The sequence below is a fragment of the Pteronotus mesoamericanus genome, unplaced genomic scaffold (assembly GCF_021234165.1).
Source record: "Pteronotus mesoamericanus isolate MK-2021 breed Mesoamerican mustached bat unplaced genomic scaffold, CSHL_Meso_final contig_94, whole genome shotgun sequence".
NCBI lineage: Eukaryota > Metazoa > Chordata > Mammalia > Chiroptera > Mormoopidae > Pteronotus > Pteronotus mesoamericanus.
This window is the reverse complement of record NW_026555285.1, coordinates 26355115-26368219: the sequence shown is the minus strand read 5'-3', so window position 1 is coordinate 26368219 and position 13105 is coordinate 26355115. Positions and strand designations below refer to the sequence as shown.

Genomic DNA, 13105 nt, shown 5'->3' with positions numbered 1-13105 from the left:
TCCAAGTGATGATGCTGCTGTTTTATGAACCACACTTTTGGTAGCAGAGAGTTAGAGGGGTTTTTCTCAAACTTCAGCATGTCCCAAAGGATTTAGACAGTTTAATATATATACTGTTGGCTTCATCCCTGGAATTTCAGATTCATTAGGTCTGGGTTGGCTGCTTTGAATTTGAATTTTTAACAAGTTCCCAGGTTATGTTGAGGCTGGTGATCTAGAAACCACATCGACTCAAAATTCTAATCTACAACTATTCCAAGATGGAGAAGTACCAGGATTCTAGCCTATTTGGTAAGTTGGAGAAAGAAAAACAAAACAAAACAAAATCTTCTCCCTATCCCATATCAGTTACTAATTCACCTGTTGGCCAGTTAACCCAAAGCCTGACCGCCCAGTCTTTTGAGGGGAATGACACCTATTGGCAGTGCTGGTAGCTATAATTAAAATGTTTCAGCCACTAACAAAGATATTTTTATGTTACCTTTTTAACATACATAGTTGAACGGTGAGGCCATATTGTCATTCATACATTAGATTGTAACTATACATTTCCAAGAACACAGAAAAATATAGACAAAGGTCAGTAAGCAAAGAAAGATGAGTGTCCGTTTAAAACATCTCAGTAGTTCAAAGGAGAAAAATCCAAGCCAAAGAATCAGAATAGGTAAATCATATGTTGTTAATACAACAGATAGAGAATTTATCTTTTTTTTTTTTTTTTGGATACAAATTTTTGTGACAAGTAAAAAATATTGGAAATAATAAAAACAGACCAACAAAATGATTTAAGAAATGTAAAAGGAAAAGAGAAAAATAAAATAATATAGACTCCACCTTGGGAAAAATGGCTGTATTCTTCCCCAATTGACAATGGCTATTCATATTTTTCAGTTGCTGAATCTTAATGATTGAACACTTCTCGCTCTTTCACATTTTATACACATTTTATTCAGCAAACCCATGTGGCACAGCCTTCCAAATACATACAGGATTTAGCCATTCCCTGCTTTCTCCACTGCTAATTCGCAGGGCCAGACAACATCTTCTTTTATCTGGTATTATAATGCTAATATGCCTCTTGGCTTTCTCAGTATTGCCTCAGTCATCCATTTAAAAGATGAGACAGATCACATCAGTGCTATAGTCAACGATTTTCAGTGGCTTTTTACCACACAGTAAACTTAATTCTTTTTAAGTCCTACAAAACTCCCGGCAATCTGGGCCCATGTTACTCATCTAACCAGCAGCCCTTCTGCTCTTCCCTCTTGCTCATTCTGACCATCAAGCCTGCTAGCCATGCTCCTGGTTCAAGGTTTTTGGTGTTTCCTTTGCTTACTCCCCCAGAAATTCACTTGAGTTGGTTCTTCTTACTTTAGGCCTTTGTTAAATATCACAATGACAATCAGACCTTTCTTGACCGTCCTGACATAGTAACTATGTCTCTCCCTATACTTATTTTCCCCCTTCTCTTACTTGATATTTCTCCATAATATTTACTAATATCTGACATGAAATATACTTTTTTTGTGTGCTGCTCTATAGTGTCCTGGTATACTGTAAGCTGTAAGAAGAAAAAACTCCTTTTTTTGTGGTGGGGACATTTTTGCTCATTGCTGCATCCCTAAAACCTAGAAGAGTGCTTGACCACTCAAAGTAAAAGTACACAAAATTAGAATTATTGATGAAAAGAAAGATATATGAAAGAAAAATCCAGTGAATCTTACAATTGAATAATACATGTTCAGTGGGAAAGAAGGAAGACTGATAAATAATAAGTAATCAAAATAAATAAATGCTTTCCTAAATTTTTTTTATATTAAAAGTGCATGTGAAGTGCCTTTGTACAATACTTAAAAATGTAGACTCTAGAAAGAGAAAAATCTAAAAACATGTTGCAAGGTAAAATAGATACCTGCCAAGAATGGAAACCAGACTGCCATTTTTTAAAACTGAAATTTAAAATACATATAACAATGTTTATAGACAGAGACTGTGCATGTACTTGTGAGGGAAACAAAAAGTAACTCAAGTCTGCTACCTGAGGTTGATTGAGACTTTTGACTTTTTCCATAGCGCTGAGTTCATTTCTGGGCCCATGACTACTCAACAGTAACACTGAGTTCGTGGGGGCCATGTGACTAAGTTCTTGGCAATGAGAAAGGAACAAGTGTGGTATGTCCTGAGTCTGTGGCCTAAGACATTTGTGTATGCTCTGTTCACCACACTCTTACCCTTTTCCAGTTTCTACCACCTGGAAAACTTAATGCCCAGGTGTATTGAAAAATCACCAGTGTTTCTGATCAACTTTGAGGAGCAGAGATGCCTTACAAACCCAGAAAGTTCACATCAATGTAATAAAGAAGAAACCTTTCCTGTTTCTTAGCTTAAATGAGCAGATCTAGTGCCAGGCAAGACTAAGAAAGAAAATACACACATGGTTGTATATCTGGGTATATTTCTGAAATCTTAGGAGACAGGAAATAAAACTTTCAGTTTTTTAGCCAGTGAATTTTGAAAGTCTTTCCTATCATAAAATATAACCTTCACCTAAAATAATATTCTTGCCATTTACCTTTACATTAAAGATTACCTATTCAGGGATTTCATGGAAGAAAGTGTAGCTTACACTTCTTAATATACCTCTCTAATGGTATAATGATGTGTGAGTTATTTTTACTGTTTTTCTTCTAATAAAATATTGATTATAGAAGAAACTGAAAAATCTATAATTTTGTATAAGATGTCAAGTCAAATAATTTAGCTGAATTGGTTATTAAGAAGAGAGAAAATAACCCAAATAATCAATAATTTTCAGAATGCTTTTTGCCCTTGAATACTGTACAAAGATTGTTCCCTCAGTCTCTCAGTTTGAAATGACTTTTTATCTTCATTTATATATATATATGTATATATATTTACATATACACACACACTCATCCTATAAGATTCAAATATCACATTCCCCCATAGAGTTCTGTCCGTACTTCATTATGACTTATGTAGCACAATATTTAATGGTAATCTGTATACATATCACCTTCTGCTTCTAGACCCTGAAAACCTTGAAAATAAGAAATACTGCTTAAAATTACATCAACTCAGAGATGTACTGATTGTGTACTATTAAAAAAAGCCAAAATTAGTACGACAAAGTGTAGACAAAAAATGGAAAATCTTATAGTTGAGTTAAAATAGCAATTTTACAAGAGCAGGAAGAGAGAGGCTAGACTTAACCATAGTTCATATAAAATGGCTTATGAGATTTTGTTAACTACACAGTATGTGAGTCAACTGTAACATGACTGCCAAAATAAGCAATAAGCACAATGAAACTGTTTCACTTTGCCAGGCTCAATAAACATTATTTTGCTATTCTGATGGTCTCTAATTAGGATAATTAAGAACTGAAGTGTCAACACTGGCCCCATCTACTAATTTCCTGATTTGCATGGACTTTAGCCACTCCGTGTTGTGTGGCTCTGCATTCTACCAGTCTGTGTTTTTTTACGCTCTTCTTCACTCCTAGCTGCCTGATGCATGCATTAGGCAGTTTGCATCAATGCCCACTCTGTGTAGATGCTGTGATGAAATATGCAGTCAAAGAATTAGAATGAGAATAAAAAATTAGGAATTTTTCCTTAATAGCAGTTCTATTTTTAGTCAAACAGTGGCTTTAATACTTTCTGATTAGGATTAAGTCTGATATCTATAAAAATTAGAAAGTATTTATTACGGTAGGTTCCAGTGTTATTTAAACAGGGTTTCATGGGGAAAAGAGATAATAAAAATGTTGGGAAATTTTTTGAAATTTACATACTAAATGGCAAATCAAAGAGTTGTATCTACCGTGATATTTAGGCACATTATGTTTGTATTTCAAAATTGACAGTATCTCTAATGTCTAGTCACTGGATAGTCAGATTGCATAATGCCATTCAATTAGGAAATAATTTTTGTATTTAAAAATATTATAGTATTAATGTAATCCTTTATCATGAAGATGGAAAATAACTTCCAACTTTCTCTTCAAATCACAAATAAATGTCTTCTCTCAAATCAGAATGGAAAATGTCTCATTTCCTCCCTGAGATGTAAAGATCTTAGATCAGGTTCCTGAGAAGCAAAAGCCTGAAACAGAGGTCTCAATGCACATAGTTCACTGAGAGAACTTTTCAAGAAAACCTTAAGGGAGGCAGTGGAATAGGGCAAGCATGGGAAAAGTGCCAAACAAGGATGTGGGTTCAGGTCAAGCTTAGTCTTTGCCTGACCTATAGAGTGAGAGGAAGGAGGTTAGGAAAACAAATGTCTCCACTGCATTGCCCATATTTGAGGCAAGAAGATCCGCATTTAAAACCTTGTATGAGGAAGTCATTGGCTATGAGCTTCCCTCAGAGTCTGAGTGAGTCTGAACAACTTCTGGTGTAAGGGAGCTCCAATCAGCCAAGAACAATTTTCCATAGAAAGAGAGACATCTACTACTAACAGCCAATACACACAGAAACTCAGAAATGGACCACAACCACAGAACCACGAAAGGGAATCTAGATGGTACATTACCCAGGTATAGCTTTTCTAGAACTCTGTGGTCGAAATAACCAAACAATTTACAAGAAAAGAGTTACCGGGAGAACTATGCCCCACCAACGCTGGTGCTATAGTTAGTACCAAGGCTGTAGCTAACATTATAACTTCCCTTTTATATACCTCGTCATAAGTCCCATCACTCTCAGATAGCATTGCTGCTGGTGCAGAGGCTTACAAGGTAGGATGACTCAGACCTCGGTCTTGACCTCAGTCTTGGAGAACCTCTGTGTCTGGGCCTCAAGTTATCATGCACATTTCAGATGTGGATGCTGTGCTTGTTCATTTATAGTTCAAATTGGCCATGTGAGCACCACCAGTTGCCTCAATGGATCAATTGACTATCAAATATATTTATTCATCCCTTAATTATAAAACAATCAGCACCTACTTTTGACAGAAATCAGGGTCAGTTATCCCTGCCAGACTGTGTACTGGCATGAAGAACCCAAAATGACCCTACATCAATTCTAGATTTAATCTTATAGTGTCTGCTCTAAGAAGGATAATCTCTACAGGCTGAGGACCTCTGGGCTCATAGATTCTGTAGTTTTAAGGAAGAGACTCATGAATTCCTGAAGTGAGTCCCTAGAAGGATTGATAAACACTGTCTTATGGGCTGAATTCCCCTACCACTGATTCATGTGTTAAAACACTCATTTCCAGTAGTTTAGAATGTGGCTGTACTGGGGAAAGAATCTATAAAAGGCAACTAAGTTAAAATGAGACCGTGACGGTGGGCTCTAATCCAGTCTGTGTGCTGTTTTTATTAGAAGACAAAACCTGGACACAAAAAGAGATACCAAATATCTGCATGTCCAGAGGAAAAAAACCTACATGATGACACAGCAAGAAGTTGGCCATCTGGGACTGAACACAGAAAGCTTAGAGACAAATCTAACCTGTCAACACCTTGATCTTGAGTTTCTAGCTTCTAGAAATGTGAGAAATAAATTTTTGTTGTTGAAGTCACCTAGTCTGTGGTATTTTTATTTTAACGACCCTATCCTGGAGCTAATTCTGTTTTCAATTCTTGTTACCCAGACCTGTATATTTTATCTACTGGGGATACAGTGCCACATAATAGGCATACAGTGCCTATTTTTTAAGGAGTATACCTCATATTAAAGATTAGCTTCCCTTCTTTGCACGGGATCATGTTTTTATTTTTATAAGTTTAGTCCACTGGTCTTTTGGGCAAATAGCTTCAGGATGATGTGGCGGGTAGTGAGACCCATGGTTGTGAGTGCACTGCCTTACTTACTTCACTATAAAATAGGTCATTTTGTCCAACATGACATTATTTGGTTTCCCCTGTCAATGAGAAATGGACTTTGAAAAATGATTGAATGAGGAGATCTACAAATCACTGCAACAATAAACTTGGCAAATTTTTTAAAACTAAACATCTCTGTTCTTTGGACTTAAAATAGATACAACAAATTGTGATACATTTATTGATGCTTAAGGAAAATGACTGAACTATACAAGAACAATGAAAGTTCATGGGATTTTTAGTCTTGAACAAATTCTACTCCTTCACTCTAAAACTTTCCAACTTTTCTCCATCAGAGATTGTTCAAATGGAGCTAAGTAAAACATAAAAACTAGCAACTTCACTGCTGGGCAGCAGTAACTTGACTAGGAGCAGGGCATGTAAAAGCTCTGTGACAAATGGCATTGCTGAAAAACACTATTGATCTTGATGACAACCAGTGTTGCTGCTACCTGAAATTGTAATATTGGTTGGGGCAAGAAATAAATGAGAAGGCATGCTAGTTTATCAAGGAGATCTAGGGACTGAGATAGCCGCAGTAGCCTTGATAAACTACCACACATCCTAGGTGGTCTCAAATGCTATGCACATACAGGATGGGACAAAAGTAGGTTTACACTTGTTGGTATGGAAAATAATACAATAATTAAAAATAATAATATAAGAATGAACTCTGTGTTTTACATACTCACAACAGCAAACCTAATTTGCCTGTCCTTTTATATGCATAAGGATGAGCATAAACTTAGGTTGGATTAGAGAGAGCACTAGTTTGTGGATGACATGACAAAACCCAGCAGAGGTAAAGACTGTGACCGCCCTGGCAGTGTGGTTCAGTTGGTTGGAGCATCGCCCCATGATTGAGAGGTTATGTTTCAGTTCCTGGCCACAGCGCATGCCTGAGCTGTGGGTTCAAACATTGGTCTGATTATGTACGAGAGGCAGCCAATTGAGGATTCTCTTTCACATTGATGTTCCTCTCTCTCCCTTCCTCTCTTTCTAAAAAGCAGTGAAAATATATCTTCAAATGAGGAAAAAAACAAACCTGGGTCAGGTTTGTAAATTGCCTGAATTATGAATGTATAGCTCAATCTTTAAAACAAATTATTTACTTTTTTTATTGTTTATACTATTACAGTTGTCCCTGGTTTTCTCCCTTTGCCCTCCTCCACCCAGTTCCACCCTCACCCCTCCCTCGGCCAATTCCCATGTCATTGTTCTTGTCCATGGAGCATGCATAAATCTTCTTTGTCTAATCCCTTCATATTTTCCCTTAGTCTCCCCTCTTCCCTTTAGAAGCTGTCAATCTGTTCCATGTATCTGTGCTTCTGTTTCTGTTTTATTTACCAGTTTATTGTGTTCATTAGATTCTACATATAAGTGAGATCATGTGGTATTTGCATTTCACTGGCTGGCTTATTTCACTTAACATAATACTCTCCAGGTCCATCCTTGCTTTCACAACAGGTAAAAGTTCCTTCTTCTTTACTGCTGTGTAGTACTTCATTGTGTAAATGTACCACAGCTTTTTTATCGACTCATCTACTGATGGGCACTTGGGCTGTTTCTAGATCTTGCCTATTGTAAATAGCACTGCTGTGAACATAGGGGTGCATATATTTTTTTGGTATTGGTTTTTTTTGAGATTCTTGGAATATATTCCCGGAAGTGAAATTGCTGGGTCAAAAGTGAATTCTATTTTTAATTTTTTTCAAGACGTTCCATCTGTTTTCCATATTGGCTGCACCAGCTTGCATTCCCACCAGCAATGCCTGAGGATTCCCTTTCCTCTACAACTTTGCTAACACTTTTGTTTTTTGTTGACTTATTGATGAGAGCCATTCTGGCAGGCATGAGGTGATATCTCATTGCAGTTCTAATTTGCATCTCTCTTATGATTAGTGACATTGAAAATTATTTCATATTTCTATTGGCTATTTGTATGTCGTCTTTGGAGAAGTGTCTGTTCAGGTCCTTTTCTCATATTCTACCGGATTATTTGTCTTCCCGGTGTTGAGTTGTATTAGTTCTTTGTATATTTTTTAGAGTAAACCCTTATCAGATATATCATTGGCAAAAATGTTCTCCTATACCGTGGGTTCACTTTTCATCTTGCTGATGGTTTCTGTAGCTGTGTAGAAGCATTTCAATTTGATGTAGTCCCATGTGTTTATTTTTTCATTTGTTTCCCTTGCCATAGAAGATATATTGGCAAAAATACTGCTCTTTGAGATACCTGAGAATTTACTGCCAATGTTTTCTTCTAGAATTTTTATGGGTTTCATGACTTATATTTAAGTGTTTTATCTATTTTGAGTTTGTTCTTGTGTGTACACTGAGGTGAAACAGGATCTTGATTTTTGTTCCTGCTTCTTCCAAAGTGCGAGTGTTGCTCTGTGCACAGGCTTGGAATAGTATTCCTTCTCATCTGTTTGGGATCTGACCGCACAGGTTCTGGAGGGACAGTGATTAGTGCAGATATGTTCTTTAGGCTCCTGGGGACATTGGCCGAGACTTCGGCAGGGGAGCTGGGTCGAGAAGGCTGGTGCTCTCCACTTTCAACTGCCTTGGTTGGGATCACATGTGGGTATACAGCTGGAGGAACAGAAAATGAACCCTGCTGCTCATTCCACCTGTCTTGACACAGAGGCAGAGTCTGCTGTAGAGAGACCCTCTTCTCTCAGGTGGCAGCTGGGGGCCACACCAGAACTTGGGGCTTCATTACAGACCATCCAGCTCCAAGCCTGGTAGAATTTATTGCGGATCCCCTTCCTCCAGCGTGTGCTGATACCACATATGCCCGGCAATGGATTGGGCCCCATGAAATATGAGTCCTGTCTAGTTTCATTCATTCGTTCTATACCCACCACACGCATGGATGAAAATACTTTCTAGATATCCATCATGCTCCGCCCTTGTCCAAAATGCAGAGCCAAACATGCTTGTACTTCCAGTTTCCAAAGCAAATGGATAGCTTGCTTTTGTAAGAAAGAATTAAAGCTAGACATATCTAAAGTTGGTGGTGTGGTTTCACTTTTTTGCATGTACCAGTCCAGTTTTCCCAACACCATTTATTAAAGAGACTGTGTTTGCTCCATTCTGTGCTCTTGCCTCCTTTGTCAAATATCAATTGACCATAAAATCATGGGTTTATTTCTGGGCTCTCTGTTCTGTTCCATCGATCTATATATCTCTTTTTATGCCAGTACCAGGCTATTTTGATTACAGTGGACTTACAGTATAGTTTGATATCAGGTATTGTGATCCCTTCAACTTTGTTCTTTTTTTTCAAGATTGTTGAGGCTATTTGGGGTTCTTTGGTGTTCCATATAAACTTTTGGAATATTTGTTCCAGATCTGTGAGATGTTCCATTGGTATTTTAATAGGAATTGCATTGAATCTATAGATTGCTTTGGGCAGTATGGACATTTTAATGATGTTAATTCTTTCAATCCATGAACGTGGCATATGCTTCCACTTATTTGCATCTTCCTCAATTTCTTTCTTCAATGTTCTGCAGTTTTCCAAATACAAGTCTTTTACTTCCTTGGTTAAATTTATTCCTAGGTACCTTGTTTTTTTTTTGTTTGTTTGTTTGCTTTTGTTTTTGTTTTTTGCAATAGTAAATGGTCTTTTATATTAGTTTCTATTTTTGATAGCTCATTATTGATATATAAAAATGCTATTGATTTCTGAGTATTCATTTTGTATCCTGCTACTTTGCCAAATTCATTTATTAGGTCTAGTAGTTTTTTGGTGGAATCTTTAGTGTTTTCTATGTACAATATCATGCCATCTGAAAATAATGACTGTTTTACTTCCTCCTTCGCTCCTGGTTTTAAGGGGAACACTTTTTTAGTTTTTGCCCATAGAGAATGATGTTTGCTGTTGGTTTTTCATATATGGCCTTTATTATGTTGAGGTATGATCTTTCTATTCCCACTTTGTTGAGAGTTTTATTAATAAATGGGTGCTGGGTTTTATTGAACGCTTTTTTCCTGCACCTATTCATATGATCGTGTGACTTTTATCTTTCCCTTCGTTTATGTGATATGTCACATTTATTGGTTTGCAGATGTGCTACCAAACTTGCATCCTTGGAATAAATTTTTTTGGTCATGGTGTATGACATTTTTAATGTATTGCTAGAAGTCATTTGTTAATATTTTGTTGAGGGTTTTTGCATGTGTTCTTTAGGGATATTGGCCTATAATCCTCTTTCTTTGTTGTATCTTTATCTGGTTTTAGAATTAGGATAATACTGACTTCATAAAAAGAGCGCGGAAGTCTTCCCTCCTCTTGAATTTTTTGGAATACTTTGAGAAGGATAGGTGTCAGTTTTTTTTTTGTTTGTTTGTTTTTTTTTTTGAATGATTGGTAAAATTAGCCTGTGAAGTCATCTGGTCCAGGGCTTTTGTTTACTGGGATTTTTCTATTACTGCCTTAATTTTATTCACTGTTATAAGTCTATTCAAGTTTTCTGTTTCTTTCTGATTCAGTTGTGGAAGATTATATGTTTCTAGAAATCTATCCATTTGGCCCAGGTTTTCCAATTGCTTAGCATATAATTTTTCATAGTAATTTCTTACCATCTTTGTTTTTCTGTGATATCAGTTGTCACTTCATCTCTTTCATTTCAGATTTTATTTATTTGGGTTCTCTCTCTCTTCACCTCCCGTCTTTTCCTTTCTTTTCTTTTTTTTTTAATGAGTCTGGTTAAAGATTTGTCAATCTTGTTTATCTTTTCAAAGAACCAGCTCCTGGTTTCACTGATCTTCTGTGTTGTTTTCTTAGCCTCTATGTCAGTCATTTCTGCTCTGATCTTGAGTATTTTCTTCCTTCTACTTGCTCTGGGCATTGTTTGTTTTTCTGTTTTTCTTGTTCTTTTAGGTGTAAGGTTAAGTTGTTTATTGTATAGCTCAATCTTTACACAAATGAATCATGAAGAGTGGGAACTTTACTGAATCAAGGTGTTTAAGCACTATCTCTGGCCAATCTTTAGCAGACTATTAAGTTATACTAGTCCATGTGTCACCATTAGGATCTCAAGCTTAATAATAAAAATAAATAAATAGATAAACTAAAAGGAGAGATCATTGGCTTCACACTGCAGAACAGGTAAACTCCATAGAATTAGTAAAGCTAAATGGATAAAAATATAAACAAACAAACAATAACCTGTAGATTCAATAGGAATGTGCACCAGAATCCAGAGTTTCTACAGTAAATTATTTAAAGTATATTCAGTTCTCAACAAAAAAATTATGAGATATATGAAGAAACATATGTGTGAAGAATATGTGATATATACATTAAAAAAATCAATATAAACTATTTCTGCAAGTCCAGATGTTGAACTTCACAAAGACTTCAAAGACGCTATTATAAAGATGTTTAAGGAATAACAGGAAACTTTGATTAAAGAGTTAGAAGGGAAATATAACAATGACTTGTCAAGTAAATACCAATAAATGAATAGAAATTATAGAAGCCAATTGAAATTCTGGTGTTGAAAAGTGCAATCATTAAAATTAAAAATTCATAGAAATATCTAAACAGAAGACACAAATTATGAAAATTAAAAATAAAAGGTTTGAGTATGGGGTGGCTTTAGTGGTACGGACAAAAAGTAGGAAAGGCAGGTGGGGCAAGCAGGCAGATTAGACAGCCAGCCAGTCAGCCGGCACAGGAGACTGCACAGCGATTTAACCTCTTACACAGCTAACCATCCGCCCTCCCAAGCTTACCCGAGCCACTCTGCTGTCCGCCCAGGTTTGGCGGGCCCTCAGCCCACCTGCCGCAGCCCTAGTCACAGCCCTGGTCACAGCCCGGGGGTTGGGGGAGCATTAGCATCTCTTTCTTTCGATTCTCGAGATTTGAAGATGAGCTGCACAGTCAGCCCTGAAAGTAGTGCTGAAAAGTCCCACCATGATGTCTCTAAAGGAGTGGTTTACTAATACAATAAAGACCAGGCAGCTGATTCCAGCTTCGGTGTAGTAAAGACAGCAGTTAGCTACCGGCAGAAACAGAAGACTGACCCAGCAGATGGAGAAGAGACCCTCTGGCCAGGCGGTATTAAAACTCAAGCAGAAGAGCTTAAAGCAGCACTACGCACTGTTAGCGGGGCCCGTGAGGGGCCCTGGCCGCGGGTGGCGGGGAACAGTCAGAGGAAGAAGCCTGTTCATTATCCAGAAAGGCACGCTCAGAGGAGGACTGCGCCCACTGGGGACCTGCCACAAGAGCCCTCTTTACGGGTGGAATGGAGAGGTCAAAACCTGCTGTTAAGTGGATGAGCAGTAGCTCCCCTAATGGGTTTAAGAAGAGGTGGTGTTCCAGCGTGTGGATGTCCTGGCAGAGGGGACCTAGGGTGTGGAACTGTAAGTCATGGCAGAATCAGCGGTAGAAGTTGGGGTATGATAGGTCGGGCAAGGTGAGGCTTGGGAGGCAGAAACCGAGGCCTCTGACAAGGGAGAGGTGCCCTGTTCACGCTGCACTGATCAAGGAGCAAGTAGCCAGCCATTTGGGGGTGTCCACATGGAAAGCAAGAGGATACCTGCTGAGTTGGAGGCCTTCATGACAAAGACACATTCTGAAACCAAAGGTTGAAGCCTGCTCGCCCTCTTTTGAGAGACTCTTGTTAAAGTTATCTTGTAAATAACCTTTATCTGTAACTAACCTTGAGATAACAGAAGTGAAGACCTGATTGATATTGAAAGGACCTATTATAATAGGCTATAAAATTACTTGTCACCAGTTTGTGCATTTACTGTGTTTCTTTTAGTTTTTAAATACTGTGTTGTATGAAACCCCTGTTTTCTTTGAGTTGGATTTGGTTTCATTTTGCTATTTTTTTGTTTGTTTGTTTGTTACTGTTGTTGTTGCTATTTTTTTCCCCTTCTCCCAGACTTCTCTTTGAACATGAGTATGCCTGCCACATTGGTAGATTCTATTATAGCCAGTTAGGCCCAGGACACCTTCTTTCCGCCTCTGCCTCCCCTCACCTGTCATATATGCTCTGACTTTCTGACATTTCCACTCTTCATCCTTGTGCCCTCTGAAAAAGTCCCAGAGAGAGCCTATGTCTTCCTCCCTAATGCCTAGGTTTCTAAGATACAGTTTCTGTTCTATAGCCTTTAATAGTCTCTTAGAAATCTTTAGAAAATCCAGATTTCAAAAGTGAGTTCTATCATGTTGATATTTTTAGTATAGTAAATTAGGAACACTGATCTAGCTACAGGGCCAGAAAA

The 13105-nt window shown here is 37.6% G+C and overlaps 1 pseudogene; it reads left to right on the top strand.

Moving 5' to 3' along the window:
* Window positions 1-260: 260 nt before the first annotated feature.
* Window positions 261-12355, top strand: LOC129081062 (chromatin target of PRMT1 protein-like; annotated as a pseudogene).
* Window positions 12356-13105: the final 750 nt, after the last annotated feature.